This window comes from Globicephala melas, chromosome 4 (genome assembly GCF_963455315.2).
Source record: "Globicephala melas chromosome 4, mGloMel1.2, whole genome shotgun sequence".
NCBI classification, from domain to species: Eukaryota; Metazoa; Chordata; class Mammalia; order Artiodactyla; family Delphinidae; genus Globicephala; species Globicephala melas.
In genome coordinates this window covers 63,680,376-63,700,306 of record NC_083317.1, presented here as the reverse complement: position 1 = coordinate 63,700,306, position 19,931 = coordinate 63,680,376, and positions in this window count along the sequence as shown.

Sequence of the window (19,931 nt, the reverse complement as noted above, 5' to 3'; positions counted from 1 at the left end):
TATGCAGTGGGTAGACTCAATTACTTTTCACCACCTTAATGGGGAAATTGTGACCCTTTGGGTTCAGAGCAATCTTCTGAGTGAAACCACAATGTGACCTTGAATAGAAACAAATTGGCGTATTTGCTTCTGACTAAAAAGAAGCCAGCTCTGGAGTTTGTGGGAAGCTGATGTGAAGGAACCACTAAAGAGCTTCCACTTTGCATTATCACCCATTTTATAAAGCAGGAAGACTCTTAATGTTAGTTCTGTAATTTGAACGTTAACACTGTGGTTTCACATCCTGTAAATTAAAGCTGTATGATGACCCAAGAGCTGGCGTGCAAAGCACTGGACACCTTACCTCAGGACGTACACAGCTCAAGACATGGGCCGAGAACAAATGGCCTGGCCATCCCATGGGTCTGCTTTGCTTCCTGGAATGAACAGCGACGCCCTTCTTTCCTACAGTTTCTTTGCCCCAGCCGTCCCTTTGACATTTTCTTTTCAGCTCTCCAGTTTGTACTTGATTAATTTACACTTGCCAATATGTTGCCGTGGATTGAACAGAAGCTAGCTGTTAATACAACTTCAGAGAGCTAAGCCTCAAAATAGTACATGCATTGACTTTGTGTAGAAAAAGAAACACAATGGTTTTCTTACAGTCCAGCTCACTTTGATACTTTGTTGGTCCCAACCACAGTGGTCATGGTTCAAGGTGTTCTGGAAATGCTCTTAGAGACCTTTGCTTGTTCAGAATTAGACACCAGATCTCTGAAGGAACTCTCCTCCTTTCATATCTGAATCAAGAAGTAATAAAGGTAGACATCCTTTCTGACTTCCTCAGGGGTGGCCGAAGATTGGTCACTGTTCTGTAACTAATGAAGACCCCCCGGAGTGTAACATAAATTACACAAAATGGAATTACAAGTGAAACCTCTGTCATAAAAAGTCCTGGTCATTTTCCTGGAAATGTTTTAGGGAAATGCTCTAGTTGGCATGAAAGTAGTCATTTTCTTGATGCAGGCATTCAGAACCATGGGTTCAATCTTTCAGCCTTTTTCTAGGTTAATGTGTATTTTTACCTTTCAGAGTTGCTTTTGGATTAAGTCAGGGATAAGAAGATTTGGCCTTATAATTTTAGGAAAGTATGAGTAGATTTTAAGTGCTATCAATGTGGGGACCACTCTGTCTGTCATGTTTATTTCTGCATTTTTTTTCCCTAGCAGATAGTAAATGCTTGATACATATTTACTAACCAAGTGAAAAAGAAATACCTGGGGCTTCTAGGTGTATTCTAGAGATATTGTTGGCAATTTATAATACCAAAGGGTGTGATACCACTTCATATATCTCTCCTCAAGGGAAGATGGGACACATTGCCACAAGACAGCTTTCAGGGTGGAGGAGAGGGTGGGGAAAGGGGACTGGAATCCAGAAGTAGCATAAATAATCTTGCTAAAATTGATCTCTCTGGACCCAGGCCTCTCGCTATGTTATTGAGAAAACCAGTATATCTTAACGGACTCGAGAGTAGTAAGTCACTGGTACAAATTGAAGAGACCTTCAAAATACACCTATTTCAGAAGATGACCAGGACTTTTTATGACAGAGGTTTCACTTGTAATTCCATTTTGTGTAATTTATGTTACACTCTCAGGGTCTTCGTTAGTTACAGAACAGTGACCAATCTTCGGCCACCCCTGAGGAAGTCAGAAAGGATGTCTACCTTTATTACTTCTTGATTCAGATATGAAAGGAGGAGAGTCCCTTCAGAGATTTGGTGTTTAATTCTGGACAAGCAAAGGTCTCTAAATCTTAGAGTTTCATGTCATGAATTTTATCACATGGAAAGGATCCCACTTTATATTTCTCTGTGCTAAACAGGTAAGGTTTCATTAAGGCTTGTAGTAGTGATAGTAAAATTACATGTTTTAACCCAAATGCTATGGAACTACTAAAGTGAGGGCAGTCATTTTCGTAGGGAATGTATGCCTCAAAGCGGAGAGGTATGTTTTGAGAGAGTGGCAATGAAATGATTTTGAAGGAGAAGGGTGTATACTTTGCCTTAGACAATGGCTAGTGGGGGAAGCATTTATAACCTACAGTCAGAATTAGGATGTACCAAAAATGACCCATGAATACAAAGTCTGGTGAGAACTGAAACAGACAGTCTTAAGGAGGGCTGCATAGCAGCAAACTTGACTTTTTAAAATTTTCATCTTTCTGGCAACCTCTTTGTACTGCAAAGTGTGCCAAGGTAGGTGTTACAATGTATCAGAGACTATAGTTGCTAACTGAAATGGACAAGTTTCTGAGGCTATGCTTTAGCCCCTAGTTTTGCAATTGGGAGAGAGCAGTATTGATGCCATAATTAACTAGCTGGTTTGCATTGCATTAGGACACCATTTCTAACACCCACATGACACTCTCTTTAGGCCCAACAAGATCAAGAGGAGAGGACTGAGAATATATGTTCTATGACTGTTTCTGCTGTTGACGAGTCTGTTAATGGGCTCTTAAAGGGTGTAGGGTCACAGCAACATGATCCCGAGCAGCAGCTTTTGGGGATCCCCTTCAGAGACAGGCACATGCAACCAACCCATCCTCACAGGTCTGCTTGGGGTGACACCGCACCCAGCTTTGTTTGAGACCAACCTGTCTTCTTGGATGAAACAGGGGGTATTCAGTGTCGCTTCTCACCACTGAGGAACTGATATGAATAATTTTTTAAAGACACAATTTTATAGTTCATAAAAACACATATTTCAATATTGAAATTATTGCAACTAGTGTTTATTTGACATTTCAGATATAAATGTGCTGTGGCCAATATGTCATCTAAAATCTTCCTTTTCAAAAAGGCAGCTTAGAAGAGCTCAGCCTTGTCTAGTGGTCAGTGGGGGAAAGAGAACCTGAAGATGATGGCTTTGAAGGTTGACTCAGGCAAGACAGAAGAGGAGGCAAAACAGTTGCCATGATAAATCTGGGAAAGAGTAGGAAAATTTGAGTTGACTCTATACTTCAAAACTTGTAGCAGAATATAGTGTTTTGCTTTGTTTCTGAAAATCTATCTCAGCATTTAGAGGGGATTAATGGAAAATAATTATTATCATTTTAAATATTAATCAGTAGGAATTTCTGAAGTGGCTGCTCTGTAGAGAGTACTGTAAAGGTACCGGGAGCGTTGAATACCTCACCTCTGTCCTGATGGAGCATATTAACCTAGTGGTATAAACAAGATGAGAATACTTGAATCAGTTAGAGAGCAATAAAAGCCATCTATGATTAAAGGATGCACTGTGTATTACACACTCTAAATTATGCAGATATTCAGTGGCGGGAGATTAGAGAAAGATGGAATATTCAGGAAAAGAACAGGAAGAAGTGATGGTAGGAATAGGAAAATGTTTCTTAACAGTGAAATCCTTGGTGAATGTGATTGCCGAGCCCTAGCGTAACAATTATAAAACCCTTTCACAACGTGCAAGGCTTTTTGTGATCTGGTTCTTATCATCCCTACAGCTTCAGTACCAACTTCTACCCACTTTTACCCCTCCAACCATATAAAGTAATTTTCAGTTTCCTGAAGGCACCTGCAGCTACCTGATTCTATTCTCGGCTTATCTGAGTCCTTATGCTAGAATGGCTACTTCTCCTCTCTGTCATTCAATTGAGAAGTTCTTTCTCATCTTTTAAGGTCCAGTGGAAGTACTACTTTGGAAAAATTCACTCAAGTCCCCTTCTCTTCGATATTTCTGTCTCTCATGCTACCACTGAACTTTGCTGCAAGTTGCCTTATGTCACATACAAGGTCTTGACATTATTTATTGTAATGACTTCTCCCTCACCAGCCTGTGGGTGTCCTGAGAAGAGAAACCACATGGTTGTTCTCCCCATTCTTGGCTCATAGCGCCAAGGAATGTTGGATGAATGAATGAGTATATGAATGTAAAAGAGGATTTTGAAAGTCAGATGGCCTGGTTAATTAGGATTGCTAATTAACTGAACATTAAAGTTTCATTTTCATTTTAACCCTTGTGATAAGAATATTTTCAATAAAGAATTTGTCTACTTCCCTGCCTAATGACATGACACACGATCCAGTGATTCTTTTTTCTTTTTAAGCCTTGAAGATGTTGATTTGTTTCGTTTTGAACATCAAATTTCTCACTTTGGATTTTCTTGGAGAAAATGTCAAAAGATAGAGTTGAATCTCTACCAATATAAGCCGTACCTGAAAATTAATCTTTTGAATAAATCCCTGACACCAGCTTCTTTTACTGTGATTTATCTGTTTTTTTCCTAAAAGCTGAACATGAGGAAAATTTCTGTTTAATGAAAATTCAAATCAAAATGTGCTTGTCATGAGAATAAAAACACAGTGAATAGCAATTACATAGACAGAGAAGGATAAGGGATTCACTGAGTGCAGTAGGTTTCTCTAGTTGTATTGTGCAGGCCCAGCCGCCCCATGGCATGTGGGATCCCAGCTCCTGACCAGGGATCCAACCTGCGTCCCGCACGGTGGAAGGCGAACCCTCAACCACTGGACCACCAGGGAAGTCCCTGGGTTACATGGTCTTCATGGACAGGCAGATACGTGTTGGGCACAGGAGGTTAGGAGAGCATTCCAGGTAAAGGTGCAGCCATGGACTTGTGAAGGTCCTGGAGAACATTCTGGAAGAGTCAAGGGCCCTGAGCAAGGCTAGCTGTGACATTGGACCTTACCTGTGCTGAACTTTCCTCCACACCCAGAGGGGAAATGAGTTGATGGAGCAAACTGGCAGCTGGCAACTCCTCCTCGACAAGCCGAGCGTCTGTCTGAGGTTTCCCTGTGGACCTGGCTGAAGGCCGGCCTGGCCCAGCCCCCCTGTTTTAACTTTCGCTCCTTCCAGATCACAGAATGAAATGGAGTTTTCTTCAAAGTGACAGCTAAATCTCAGCCCCTCACCAGCCGCTGTACCAGTGCCGCTTAATTCTGTAATCCTTTTGCCCTCCATTCCTCGCTGTGGTTAGCAAATGCCAGGAAATGTTGGAGTGACAAGTGAGTTCTCTGTGCCTGACACCTCTGCTGGAAGACTTGATAAACTGCAAATACCATCACAGTCATTTTTCAGGTGCAGGCTCATTAACACGCCCAGGGAGGGACCAATCGCTGAAGGTAGAAGCTCCCCATCCTTCCTGGCTTCCTTCCCCCGTCTTACATTTCTGTGAACTTGGCGTGTTGCTCAGAGCTGTTTCCCAAGGGAATACGTCTGGGGAATGTTTTCTTTTACATCTTTAAAATTGAGTGAAATCAAATCAGATGCTTCGTTGTCCCTCCATGGACGATACTATCCCCCTACCTGCAGGGGGAGGCGGAGATGGGCTAATGCTGAACTCCCAGAATAGCTAACAGTTGTCATCCCACATCCTATAGCTGCTCAGAGCGCAGAGACTAGGATCTGAGTGGCTAGGATTTCCCCTGCAGTCTATACCCTACGATGCAATTTCCGCACGAGCTTCCTCTACTGGGCAAACTTGAAACCCCTCCTCATTTAACACACTGTCACTCTGTTTTTCACTCTGCTGAGAGAGACATCTGAATTTCTTCCTCTCTCTCCTCCCTCTAACTCACTCTCTCTCTCTCTCTCCCTCCCTCCTTCCCTCCCTGCCTCTCTCCTCCCTCTCTCTCTTTCTCTAGGGAACAGTATTAGTATTCCGTGGTACACTCTTAAGCAAAACCTGAGAAAGGAATTAATCTGTCACTAGGAATGAATGTACTGGACAGTGATTTATGCAGATGCTCTACTCAAAGTGATGGCGTTCATTTCATCTGTACTTCTCCCAGCCCTTCTCGGAGGAAACACACAAACTTGCATTTGAAATAACATCGCAGCTGGGTGACTGTCTGGGTACTGCCTGGAGCCGTGCTGCTCTGGTTCTAGCCACCAGACAAACCCAGCAGAAGGGCAGGCAGGCAGCTCAGGTGGCAGGGTAGGATTCTGGAATTTCCAAATTCACACCACTGCACTCTGTAGGTCTGATGAAGAAGCTGATCGAAGCCCATTCACCTTTCCTCCTCTCGAGCCTGGACTCAGAAATGCCCCCGGAGTCCCTTTGGCCCTTGCCTCTCTTCCACAGCCCTCAGTGCTTTGAGATTCTGGTCATAACCAGGGAAAGATTCATTAGGGCTGGCATTTCTGTTGGCTGGTTGGCTGGCTTCTCCACTGTTTTCTGGCAGCAAGACTGGGAGTCTCCCTGGAGAGCTTATTTTCCTGAAATTCCCCTTGTAGTTTTACATACATAAGTGGGCTGGATGAGGTTGTGAGAAACAGGCTAGCTTTTGAACGCTAATCCGAATGAAACTTCCAAATCCCTTGAAGTTCAGGCTATCGGGAGAAGAAATCCGAAGTAAACAAGCCTCTCACCACGTCCCCACCCAACCCAGCCACTTCCTGGCTCAGGCCCGGCTCCACCTCAGAGCCCAGAAGGCTCTCCTGTTCTGCTCTTACGCTAGCAGGGCAGCAGGCAGGACCTGGGGCCCTGCTCTTCCAGGCACGTAGGTTTCTGCAGACGTTCCTTTTGCTGTTGTGCTTGTGATGACTAGTATTTTCCCTACTCCCTCTGGTGTCTGGAGATTCATCTGGGATTTATGTCCATAATGAGAAAAGGGAGACAGGGAAACGCTGGGGCATTTTTCTCTGACTTAGATTATCTGTCACTTTGATACTCATTTTAAAAGATGCTTTTCAAATATTTAAATGTATGTGTGCTCACATCACAGTCCCTTGGGATGAATTGCTGATGACACAATCACCGCTTTATCTCTCTCATGCTCTAGGCCTCTCTCCTGAACTGATTGCCAGCAGTGACTTGGCCAGAAAAAAGAGGAGGTTAGAAAGAGGAGGGACTCAGATCTTCATGAATAGCAGTTTTCCTGTTATTCATTCAAAGATCCTAACCTAAGTGTATTGGCTTCTTTATCTCTCATCTCCAGGATACCCCGATCCTACTGGAACTGATGGACAGGGAGCACAGCCTGAACTTTAACTGAAATATGCTCTTCCCCCGTAGAGACACACACTTCACAAAACAGAACCAGCTAATTAAGATCCTCTTCCCACTTTTCCAAGTTCTGCCTAGATATTACAGATATAAAGAGAATAAGCCCCATTTATAAGCAACTCCCACTTTATTGATAGTGGATCAATGAGAGCATGTGTAGGTTTAACTGTGCAGGCAGTGAACAGCACTGGAAACACAGAATGTTGAAAGATCCAAGACCGATTATTCTAAAATTGGCGCTTCTGTGTAGAAGAGCCTAAGAGGAGATTAAGAATCCACATTACTAAAGCGCATGGGCTGATTCAGGAGTAAATGAGCACTAGAAGCTTAAAAAGGCCCGCCATCTTTTCCAACAGATATTTTTTGAGTTCCTACTATGTGCCTGCAAATGCCCTGGGTACTGTGGTTACAATGGACAATAAAAATAAGACTCCCTGTTAAACAGGTTTTAACTGGAGGGGGAGTAAAGAGATAGGAAATGAAGGTATAGCAAATCATAAAGAGCAGTAACCAAAAATACGTGGCTCAGGGATGAAGAGAGCCATATCCTGGCCTCCACTGGAGATGGGACCAGAGAGGGCAGGCAGACCGTGTCAGCTACTTTAAAACTCTAAAAGGCAAGATGCACTCTCTCTTACCAATCTGTGGTGGTTCTAGAAAGGGCACCCCTGATTAATCCTTTGTCATGGCATTAAAGGGGTCAATTTAGGGCAAGATAATGGAGGTCCCATGACCTCCATTATTAGAGAACCAAACTTTGAGCAGAAAATTACAGATCTCTCCCATACAAATGACATATTTCCTAGAAGCAACCTACCTTCTTGGAATTCATGGAAATACCAAGATCATGGAAGCTCTATAGAAACACCAACTCTCCTGTCAATTAACTTCAATAAGTATTAATTTAATGCCTCCTTTGTACAAGGTGCTATGCGGGATACTGATGCATGATGGTGGCTACGATGACTTTCAAATATCCACCGCACTACAGTCTTCCTGGACAACTCATCCATCTCTGTCTTCATCCCGAATTCTCGTATTTCTTCTTTTCAAGGCAACAAGCCATCAGGCAATACATGTCTGACCAGCTGCGTGCCCAGTTCTATGTGTGACTCCGAGCAGGCTACGAAAATAGAGACAGTGCAGTTTCTACACTCAAGGTGATTACTATGTGTTTCAGCAGACAAGAGATAATTACATAATAAAACTACAGAATGATTAAGACAGCGTATAACTAAGTTCCGAGCTGTGTGGTATAGCCTAGCATGAACTAGATGCTCAGAAATGTAAAAGTTTTCGGAAATAAAGGCAGCATGAATGGAGCCACAGAGGACGGATGATGAGGATAAGGGTATATGCATGGCATGCCCTTAATTCAGTGTTTCTTCTGCATGGAATATTTTCTTCTGCTTTTCCATTGTTCTAAATCTAGTTCATTGGATTTTTCAATGTCCAGCCCAAGACTTTTTAGGCTGTCCCTAAAAATCTTACTCATCATTTCTCTATTAGAATCTGAATTATTTGAGGTCAGGTTATCTCCCATCTTTACTCATTTTTACGTCCCCTACTGCCTATTGCACAGGACCTGACAAGCAGCAGACCTTCAATAAATACTTGATGGTTGAATGATTTATGTTATTCTATATCCTACAAAGCAGTCCAAGGAAGAGTGATTTCCTAGTAAAATGTCTTCTGAACTGAACTTCTGTGATTTCCTAGTAAATGTCCCCCTGAACCTTGAACTTGGTAACAATGAAAGGTGAAGTCTGGTAGACAGATTTGGGAACAGAAAGTGGTCCTCATGGATCCAAGGGGGACTAGCTAAAGGTTATGGAGGTTGGGGAGGCACTGCATACTCCCAGCAAAGCAGTGGGCGTTGAGAAGGGGGGTCGTATTTCATGAATACGTCCCGGGTGAAAGTGGTGCTGCTTTGGGTTCTTTGCTCTGAAGCGCTTTCATTTTCACATAGCTGACCCATGGTAACTGGGAGGTGTCCTGCATCATATATCATATATATTTATATAAATATTCATAGCCTGTGTGTATACACACACACATGCACTGTTTATATAACCCTTGAACAACACGGAAAGGGAGGGCTGACTTTAAAGTTATATGCAGATTTTGGACTGGGTGGAGGGTCAGTGCCCCTAACCCCTGCATTGCTCAAAGGTCAACTATATATATATATATATATATATATATATATATATATTTGTTACACCCTTATTTCATATCTCTTTCCCCTCACTTGAGAGTTTAACCAGGAGTCTTTTTTTTTTTTTCTATCTATCTCATGTATCCTGATTATACTCTGACTTTGCTTTAGAGATGATACCCTGGTCTCCTTACTTTCTTTAAAGATTTTTACTCATTAAAATTCCCAGATTAATAATAGCGAGACCTTTATGCTTTCAGTGATTCTTGACTATTTGAGATTGACGTCTAGACTTTCTTTACCCTCAGGTGCACCAAAAAGAACTCTGTACCTACAGTTTGCACTTTGCATCTCCCCAGAAGTTTACTTAATCTTCATGCAGGTGGAAGGCAGGCCCCCCAGGAACACTCCCATACCAATGGCTTTGGCACAGGCTTCTCAGTTGTCCCTTGTTTGAGCTGCTGGAGGGCACAGGAGCTGAGAGTACTCTCAATGATTCTCAAGGCGGGGCTGCTTTTGTCATTTATGGTTGGCCAGGACGGCCCCCTGCACTGCAGGGCATCTGGCATTCCTAGTTCTAAATACCAGCAGAAGCCTTCAGTTACTGTGCTGATCAAAAATAACCCCACGAATTTCCAAACACTGCTAGCGAGTGGGACCAGTCCTTGTTTAAAACACTGGAATGGCTGAGACTGTTGTTGGAATGACTAAACAAAGCCTCCCTTCTTTCCAGTTTCTAGTGCTGGTGATAGAATTCTCACCCCTGGGATGCGCCATATGGTGGGTTTTACATCTACAGGTACAAAGAGTAATGGAGCTTTTTCAAGCACACTGTAGACCTTCTCAGACAATTCTGAGAGGCCGTGTGGGGAGCCATGCCAGCAGACACAGATGGGGAGAAACGCCAGCCTTGTCATCCTGATTTACCAATTACACATTGTCTTCAGTGTACCCTTTACTATATTCAGTCTTGTTTCCTAACCCCCCTAAGCACAGTGTTTGTTCTTCTGCCACATCTTTATTATCCTGGATTTATTCTATTCCTGGCTATGTTAAAACCTCTAAACTCCTATGGGAAGATGCAGAACCAGAGAGATTTGTACAATTAGCTGACACAGTTTAGAATGTTTCAAAAGGCTTGACAATATTAGCGTTATAGTTACCACTGATATTTATTTTATTGTATGCCGGGATGTACATTAAAATATTTGTAGCAACTTGATATTGTGGAAAGATTAAGACTTGGGAGACCTAAGTCTCTTACTCCTGGGTTCTGGGTCCTGCCACCAACTAGTTGGGTAGCCTTGGGCAAGTCACTTAACTTCCCTTCTCTGGGCTTCACATGTCTTGTGTGAAAAAATATGGACTGGCTTTTGGAAATTCAAGGATACACATTCTATAAATGTTGAAATAAAAAATGTAGAGCAATTCAGTGGACTGGAATAAACCTTAAAATCCCCAGCTACTAACATAAATTGCCCATCTTTTTATCCCCTCCTTGCTTACCTCCCGCAAACCCCAGCATAAGTGTGATGGACCGTGTTGCCTGAATCTAGAACCAAGTCTTACCTGAAGGCATATGGAGAGATTGCAGTTGTGGTTGTGTGTTGCACACCAAGCATCAGGGAGAGCCACCTAGAGGAGGTTATGTGGAAGAATGATAGGGTAGGGCTGTAACTGGCTGGACTCCCACCTTCTGTTTGGAATTCCCATTTTATTTCCTTACTCTTTCCCTCGTAGACTTCCTGTTCCATGACAGAAGGTTAAGTGAGAGGGAGTAGATGTTGGTAGCTTTCTTCTTTTCTCTCCACTGCTATGAAGACCCCCCTCATTACCTTCTGTTGTACAAAGATGACTCCACCCATAGCATCCAGTGTGGATATAGCCAGTGAGTTTTCTTATTATAATTTATATCAACCTTTTAAGAATTTCTTGTTACGATTCAGATTTTACTGCTGCTTGTTCTTGAATTAAGACCATGGGTTCCTTAGGTCTATTCTAAGTATGTGATTCTTTAAGTGTAAATCACTGAAACAATTCAGATGTTTCAAAATACTTCTCAGTATCATATAGTGATATCGATAGACAGGGCATACTTTAAGGTAGGGGGAAGAGGTCAAGACTCTCTGAAGATCTCCTGAGGGGGAAAAAAAGATACATAAATATGCCTAACCATTTTGTATTCAATTTTAGGAGTTTGTCAAACTTCCTGAAGCTTACCATGAATCTTAGCTTTTTTTTTTTTTTTTTTTTTTTTGCGGTACACGGGCCTCTCACTGTTGTGGCCTCTCCCGTTGCGGAGCACAGGCTCCGGACGCGCAGGCTCAGCGGCCATGGCTCAGGGGCCCAGACGCTCCGCGGCATGTGGGATCTTCCCGAACCGGGGCACAAACCCACGTCCCCTGCATCGGCAGGCGGACTCTCAACCACTGCACCACCAGGGAAGCCCAGCTTTCTTGATTAAAGCCTTTAAGGAAAGGAAAAGTTCCTAGAAGACTTTTCTAGGCTCATTAGAGAATCAAGTGTGTCCCTGTGGCCACCATCTTCTCTCCCCGCACTACAGCTTAGTCTCTGCCCTCAGGCAATCTGCTGCCCCTCAGCCCAACCATCTGGTCTTAGCGATGAGAGATCAGCGTGGTCGCCATAAATCCTGGCAGACTTTGCAGTCTGGCGGTGGGAATGACAGCATGCAGTATGGAGCCTTTGGCAAAGGGTGAAGCTGTGGTTACAAATCCAAACACTGTAAAGCAGAAGATGGAATAGAATGAAGTGCCTGACTTTTTTCTTAAGCACCAGGTGGTATTTCCAGGAGCAACTACGCATCTTTGTCAGTGACTGATGAGTTGTAGTTATCATCAAAAAAAAAAAAAAAAAGAGTGTAGTAGATCCTACCTCTTTCAACCTTTTTCAGCATTTCTCATGCCTCCTTCAGCATAGTTTGTTGTTTAATTTAAAATGTTTATACAGCCCTGCAAAAATAGTTATGTCTTTTTTAGGGTTGGGAGGGGGACCCTTTTATAATTGCCCCCCAAATCATTTCTTTCAACCAACACATTCAACTCAATGCTTTTGAATTCCAACTATATGTACTCTAAGACAGAAAAAAAATAGCCAATTATTTTTAGATCACTTTTTCTTTTGTCGTTAATTTGGTACTAAGTAAAATTGAATAGTCAGCAAACCTGCAAGGCCATTCCTGTTAGCCATGTGGGTTTATCTACTGCAATGAGTGTTCAGGCAGTGTAGGTCTGAGTGGAGGCTGTAGGGATCGTGAAGCTTATTGGTGAGTGGCAGAAGTTAAAGCTGAAGAGGAAGGATGGGACCAGATCTTAAGTGATGTTAAATGCTGTATATTTAAAATACATCATGAAGGCTACCAAGAGTCAACCATGGTATAGCTGAGACAGGTTTGCTCTTAAGATGATAAACACCTCATAAAAAGTTTAAGTTTTAGTCAATACTTTAAAAGTCCTTTATGGCTCTCTAAAGGAAGATTCCGTTTAAGTTCCAAATAATAACAAAAAATAGATGTTTACAGGCAAGCCTTAAGATGTAGAGTAGCCAGCATGACATAGTGTCTACAGATACACAGCACGTGATGTGCTTTTTATATTCCAGGAGGACCTGCATCTTCTTGACATTTCATCAGGGGCTCTTTCTTCCCCTCCTGCCCCAATATATATGCAGTTTTTATCTAACCATATGTTAAACAAACAAGCACAAGGATAGGAATTGCTAGCTATATTTTCCATGTATGTGTACACTAAAGGCTGGATACACTAGGCTTGGATTCAAATATATAATTTAAAATATTCAGATGAAAATTCAAGTGTATAGTCAGTCACGTGAATAGTAACGAATATGTGTATAGTTTGGCATTGCATAGGTAAAATATTAATAATATTTTCTGAATTTTTCACCTTACAGATGGGTATTTTGCTAATATTATAAAGATAGCTCTTCACCCCACCCCCAGCAAAAAATTCCAGATACAGAGTATTTTATACCTATGTTTAAATTTTAATTTTATATACATATTAGAGAATTAAGCATGCTTTAGATACATTTAATTTAGTTTTTTTTTTTCCTCCAAACTGTACATTGAGATTTCCTCAGACTTTTCTAATGACAGCTCTATAAAGTAGTGGTTTCTTCTTTGAGTCAGCTTACTGCAAGAATCAAATCTCTGAACTTTATTCACTCATAGTGTTTATTGAGTATGTAAGGCATTTAAGATACTGTTCTAGGAGCTCAACAAGTACATCTGTCCTGTAGGAGCAGTGCTAATGGCAAATACCAGCCACGGACATTGCTGGCAATGAATTAGGCACCATGAGTCCTGGGACTCGGACTCTGGGCCTGTTTCCACATTGAGCGCTCCCAAACTTCCTTCCCTAACCTGTAAAATGGAAAGAATAACACTTGTTGCTTCTTGAGGAATCAATAAGGTCATAAAATGAAAAATGATAGACATAATTAAGGTCCTTTCTAAACTTAAGCAATATTTACATAATAATATTATATCATTTTAATATTATAATATGGATATACATCATAGTTATACATAGTATAGCAATACATGTATAAAAATCAGGTGAGTAAGTTAATGCCCTCCCATGTCCCTTTGATCTGCTTGCTTAACCAGGGAACAAGCACTTTTAGTCAATATTTTAAAAGCAATTCCCTAAAGGAGAGTTCATTGTCAGTGTCAAATTATAATTAGATGCTCACACCAAGTTACTAGACTACCAGCATGTTAAAATATATAATGGCCCCAGACATTAAAATTACTACAGTGTTTATTTTTATTATTAATTGCTGGTCCTGCATTATATTGGCTAAGGGAGCCAAAAGGCAAACAAGTTTTTCAGTGTTGAGGTGCAAGTGATTTAACAAATTCCTAAGGGAAATTGACATCTTAATGATGTGTCAGAGAGCCACGTAATAATATTCCCTTCCATCACAAACTGTATTCTTCTCTATGTTTCTAGAGCCCTTTGCACTTGGTTCTCCTCTGGCAGTGACTAAAATGTTTCCTAAAAGGGTGTTTACAGTTCTCTCCCACGCCTGTTACATCATCAGCACTTTGAGAGCTGGGCATGTATATAGTAGCTGGCACATGACAGGTACGTGGTCAACTTATAGACTTGTAATTAGGTAACATTCTTTACCCCTCGCAATGCTCATTCATGCATAAAATCTCATTTTCATTTTTTCAGCAACTTTCTAGGTAGCCGTTATCTCCTCAGGTGACTTGCCCAAGGAAGCTCTGTCGGTAACTGGTAGGACCATAACTTCTGATTCCTAGTCCAGTGTACTTATCGCTGTTGAATCTCACCTCTATGAATCTCTGTGGTCTGAATTTTCGTGTTCTGACTGAGAGGTATTCCTGCCTGGCCAGTGCAGGCGTTATGCTGTTTTACTGTTCCTCATCGACCTGGCCCTGAACCCTCACCCTTTTCTGCTCATCACGTTAGGGCCAGAATTGCTGAGATGTGAAATGAAATCTATGGAAATTTATTACTGTTTATGGGAGACTCTGTGACGTGGCCGAGTCGAGTTGCCTTCTACTGCCTTGCATAAGAAATCTGAAAGCATCGGCACATAGAGTAATTTAAGGCAGCTTTTGCTGACACTGGTTGCCTCTAAATGGATAATGATTTATCAGTAAATTACTCTTTTCTGAGCCAGGTAAGTTCTGATCAACAATGCTCACTCTCATTCTCTCCTCCATCCCCTCCCTTTCTTTTCCTTCCCTCCTTTCCATTTCTCTCTCTCTCTCTCTCACACACACACACACACACACACACACACACTCTTGCACACTCCCACCAACACACATACACATACATATTCACCCAATATGTATGCCTTCCAAGGTAAGCATTAGTTAAGACATCGTTACATTAATAAAGCCATTTCTATTTGCTAAACCAAACTCAAAATTGAATGTGAATTGCATAAAAACAGGGAGAGGTTATAGTGCCCATTATAAGGAGGGGATGGGTACTAACTAAAGGGGAACAGTCTCTGTGCTATTGCAGTAATCAAAACAAGTTTAGAACTTTATCAGCACTGTAACATTCTTGCAGACCATGAAAAATAGGTGAAACTAGATCTTGGATGTCATCAGCAAACAGTAGGCTTTATAAGTGCCTTGATACCTATGTAATGTGAGCAACTCTGTTAAACTAACTCCCCTCTTACACTCTGAGAGCCCACCTCCCAAATGTAATGTATGGTATCGTGGAGATGGGCTTGATTTACTTACAAAGAGCTCTGGGAAGGAAAAGATAGCAAAGAATCCAGGGCTTTGGCAAGTCTGAAATGAAATGCTAAGCTGTGGGCTTAGAGAGGCAGGAGAAAGGGAGAAGATTAAAATTTAAGTGGAAAAGTACATTATAGAAGGATTTAAGTGAAATTGTAACTTTGGAATTTTGTTAACTCAGGGTTGCCGGAAACAAATGCCGACTTGTAGTTGAGGTCCTCAAAACTTTGATTCCCAGGGATACAACTAGTCTCTCTGACTTTGATAGGTTGTGATGACTTTTCCAAAACAAAACAATCTTAATCCTATACTATGGCATCATAAGCATAATGTATTCCATGGTCATGACCTAATTGCCATGAATTAGTGTTATTCTCTTTCTTCTTTCTTATATTGTCTATCCAGAAAGCAAAACTTTCCCCTGAAGTAAATCTGGACGTCAAAGCCATCTCACCTGTTGAGGAGCTTGAGGAGGAAGGGGGCTGATTGGTTCACGAGTGCCAGGCAGTATAGGATGGAAAGGTGTGTTGGGAATCTGTCAGTTTGACTGTAGAGACGGCCATGCCACGGTGGCGTGAATGGCTGAGATTCCCGAGTACTGATTTGAACAAGGAGAAGGAAAGAGCTGTTAGTAGCTTTTATTTTATTGCCTTGAACATTTGAAATCCATTCATATTTGGGATGTGCATTAGTATCTATTAAATGCCTCTCTTGTCCCTGACATTCAACTAATCATTTGGTCTTTGGTGAGGGGAGAATAAAAATAACACCATAGATGACTTTTGTGCCTTGGTCTGTGTGAGCTGCTCTCTATGATTCATGAGTGCAACAGTGCTGTGCTACCAGACTGCAGATTTCTTCAGTGAAAGGTCTGTGCACAGCCCTGGCACATAACTTAGTGCCTCACACCCACAGGGAGTGTATTCCCTGGGAATCACTGAGTAACTGATTCAAGGACTAAACGTGGGTTATATGCTAAGTAGTCGCTGTGCTCGCTTTTTAGTTCCTGAGAACCCTGAAGAACAGAGTCATACACACACTCTCAGAACCGGATTATCATCAGAGATGGACTGTGGGAGAGTGGGGGAAGCAAAGTGGGCCTCAAATCGTGAATGAAAGCATCACTGTAGAGGCCTTGCTCTGGGGACAAAGGGACCTTTTGTCGACATTCCCTACACATGGGCATATGCTCCGAAGCAGCCGGTAGTCACTCAATGTGTTTAGTGTTCAATTTGACCTCCTCGGCCCACCCCTCTTCCTCCACTCTAGGCATCTGTGCTGAGTATACTCCTTAATGCTCTCCCCAAGGCCTGTCTCCTCTCTCTCTTTTCCCATCAATATCTTTTCTAATACCCACTGTCAGAGCCACTAAAAACTGCGAGGTTTGTTTCTTGACAAATATCCCATTTTCACAGGCAGTTGAACTGAACTGCAGCTTGTGCTCCGTTCAGACATGTCAATAAACATTGCAAAGACGTAGAAGCAATAATGGGAATGTATAAAACTCACCTTTATTGCTTCTTGCCATGAATTTACATGCTGCTCTAAGCAGCTTTCACTCCCTTAAGAAGAAGCTGCAGGAAATCTGTTTTGGGTTGTGTGGGGGACAGAGAAGCGGATTTGCTTGCAGTCTCCCTTGGAGACTGGAAGCAGAAGGTAGCAGTTGCCCGCCAGCTCAAATGTATGCACGTTATTTCATGCCGTCATGGTCTTGTATGAGTGATGCTGGTTGTTACCAGTGGGACCAGGGTCCTGCAGGGCGAAACATCCGAGGTCATGGAACAGCAGTGCTTGTTACAATAGAGATCACAAGCATGGTGATATTCTCAAGCCAGCTTTCCAGGCCCGTAAATCTGCTTCAGTGGGAGTACCATTGTATGCAGGGAATATACAATGAAGAGACTGGCCGTAGCGGTGGGAGAGGGATTTCACCCTGGTATACCTGACTCTGGCACTGGGGACGTGGGGCCTGCAGCTGGTTGGTATCCTCAAGTAAGATGCTTGAGGTAGGTCCTAGAAAGCAAAGTGAGTCTCTGTGGATACAGTGTCCGGATGACGACTGGTATATCCCTGGGGATTGGACGTGTCATGGAATAGTGTGTCCCATGGTGAAATGCCCCAGATGGGTCTCTGAGTAGGGTTGTGACCCTGTAGCAATGGGTCCCACAAACAAGAGACACTCCCTGGAAATCAACCAACCAACATTTGTATAGATCTAAATCTGCAGATGACAAAGTTGAGGCAGAGAGACCCTCCGAGAGGCAGTCAGAATCACCTGTGTTCCTTCCTAGTCAAGTGTGTGTGTGTGTGTGTGTGTGTGTGTGTGTACGTGTGTGCATATGTTCCATTATGTGACGCTGTATCGTTTAGATGTCCTGTACTGCTTTACTGCAGGGACTCTGAGACCGTCTACAGCTAATGCCTACTGTAACACTGCCACCGCTTTGACATTTCTCCTTTCCAGAGACATAACAGCACTCGGAATTATATTGATTTCACTTACCAGCTCCTAATATATCAAATTAATTTTGGAATTTTGTAGTGACACTGAGCCAAAAGGCATAGGTTTCTGTATACCATGCTTGGCTACAGTTGGTTTTGATTTGGAACGTAATACAGACCTTAAGAAGAAAACCGTTAAAGAAGAATAGCGTTATCAGAACAATCTGTATTCATTCTGATAAGGTGACAGTATCATTAAGCTAGAACAAATAGTAGATCTAATATATATTAACTTTATTGATAACTTTAATTGTATACGGCATATGTTTCAGCATTGATTCAATCGACCAATATTTACTGAGTACCTGTTATGTGAAAAACAGCGTGTTAGATAATAAGCTGTTTTAGGAAATTAGTTGGAATGGAGCATCTTCTTTTTTCTTGCCTCACTCTAATTCATTAATTAGTTATTTTTAAATCACAGTGAACATTCAGAAATGAGAGGCAGAATTCAGTCACAAGGGTGTCTTCAGCAAAATACTTTTTGTTCTCTATTGAAGATAAGATTAAATAATAATCTGATTACCCCTGTACTGGTTTCTCAGCACTTTGTAGTTTCTTTCTTTTGTTTCCTAAGTCCAAGCCGTAGCCAGCCCCTGCCCTGATGTAAGGTTCCTATACATCACACTCCACAAACACAGACTTGCCTCTGCCCCAACAGACACGGTGGCTTGACTGCTGTTTTTCTAACCTAGATTATTTTATCTGATCACAGTCAATGGGTATTTTTTGAGGCATTTGAGGCACGCAGGGAATGACCGCTTCTGTTCTCTAATGAGAACGTTACAAAATAACGAGCAGATGCAGAGGTACATAGGACAGACGTCATCTCTGCTTTATACTCCAGAGGGGACAGGCATTAGCCTGGCACCTGCTATCAGTACTGTGATGGAGAGGCACTATGGGAGTAGAGGGTAGATAGAAAAACAAAGGCAACATCAGGGAAATGAACTCTAAGTGGAACCTGGAAGCGTGAATAGGAGTTAGTCAACTAATGGAGAAGATTTCAGAGGGAAATGCCCAGAGGGAATAAAAGTGTGGTATTCCTGAGGAACTGGATAAAGGTCCATATGGCCATTGTACACGTATGTAGAGGGCCAGGCAAAAAGGAGGTGTGAGAACAGTGTTAACTCTGGGAAGAAAGCTAGATGCAGAGCCCAGATGCCTGATCAGGGTGCTGACCTAATTTTTAGGGGGATGGAAGTCATAGAAGAATTTAAAGGATGGTGCTGTATTAAAGACAAAATGTATGTACATAAATGTACGCATTTTACTTTGTCACAATAGGCGTACAGGATATTTCCTGTGACTTCTCACTTCCTGAGTTCTTCACCCATTTTCCGTCACCCACATTGGCCATCTTTATCTCTTCCCCAATATTTTCTACAGCCAATGCTAAACCCTGCAATTGATTCTTGAAAATCAATGCAGAAGGGAAGGCAAGCCCTGGGATTTTCTGGTACCCACCCCCCCCACCTCAAAGCTTGTGCTGGACGGAGCCCATAGTCAAGTAACTGACCTCCTTATGGTTTCTGTCGTTCTGGGTAGACTTTCTAGCATAGGTCTGAGGTGAATTTGGTATGTGGAATAAAGTTGGGGCAGAAGTTGGGCCCTTCCAGATCTTACAATAAGAGAGGGCTATTGTGACAAGATTTGGGGACATCAGAAGGATGGGGTGGATAATGATAGAATCTTTGTATCTGTGCTCTTAGTAACATAAAATATTAACATGACTCTTGAAAGAATTCTTTTAGAAACCCAGTATCCTGCCCGTAGTTTGACGTTTATTGTTAGTACTATTATGAAGCAAACCTGACAGTAATTCATGTTACCTCAACTCTCAGAGATTTCAGAGGGAACTTCAGAATGCAATCCTGAAGCCCTATCTCTTAAGTAATGGCTTTGTCAGCTCACAAGAGATAGGTAGTGTAGAGGATAAGAGAAAAGAGTACAAATAAAGAAAAATCTTCAGTG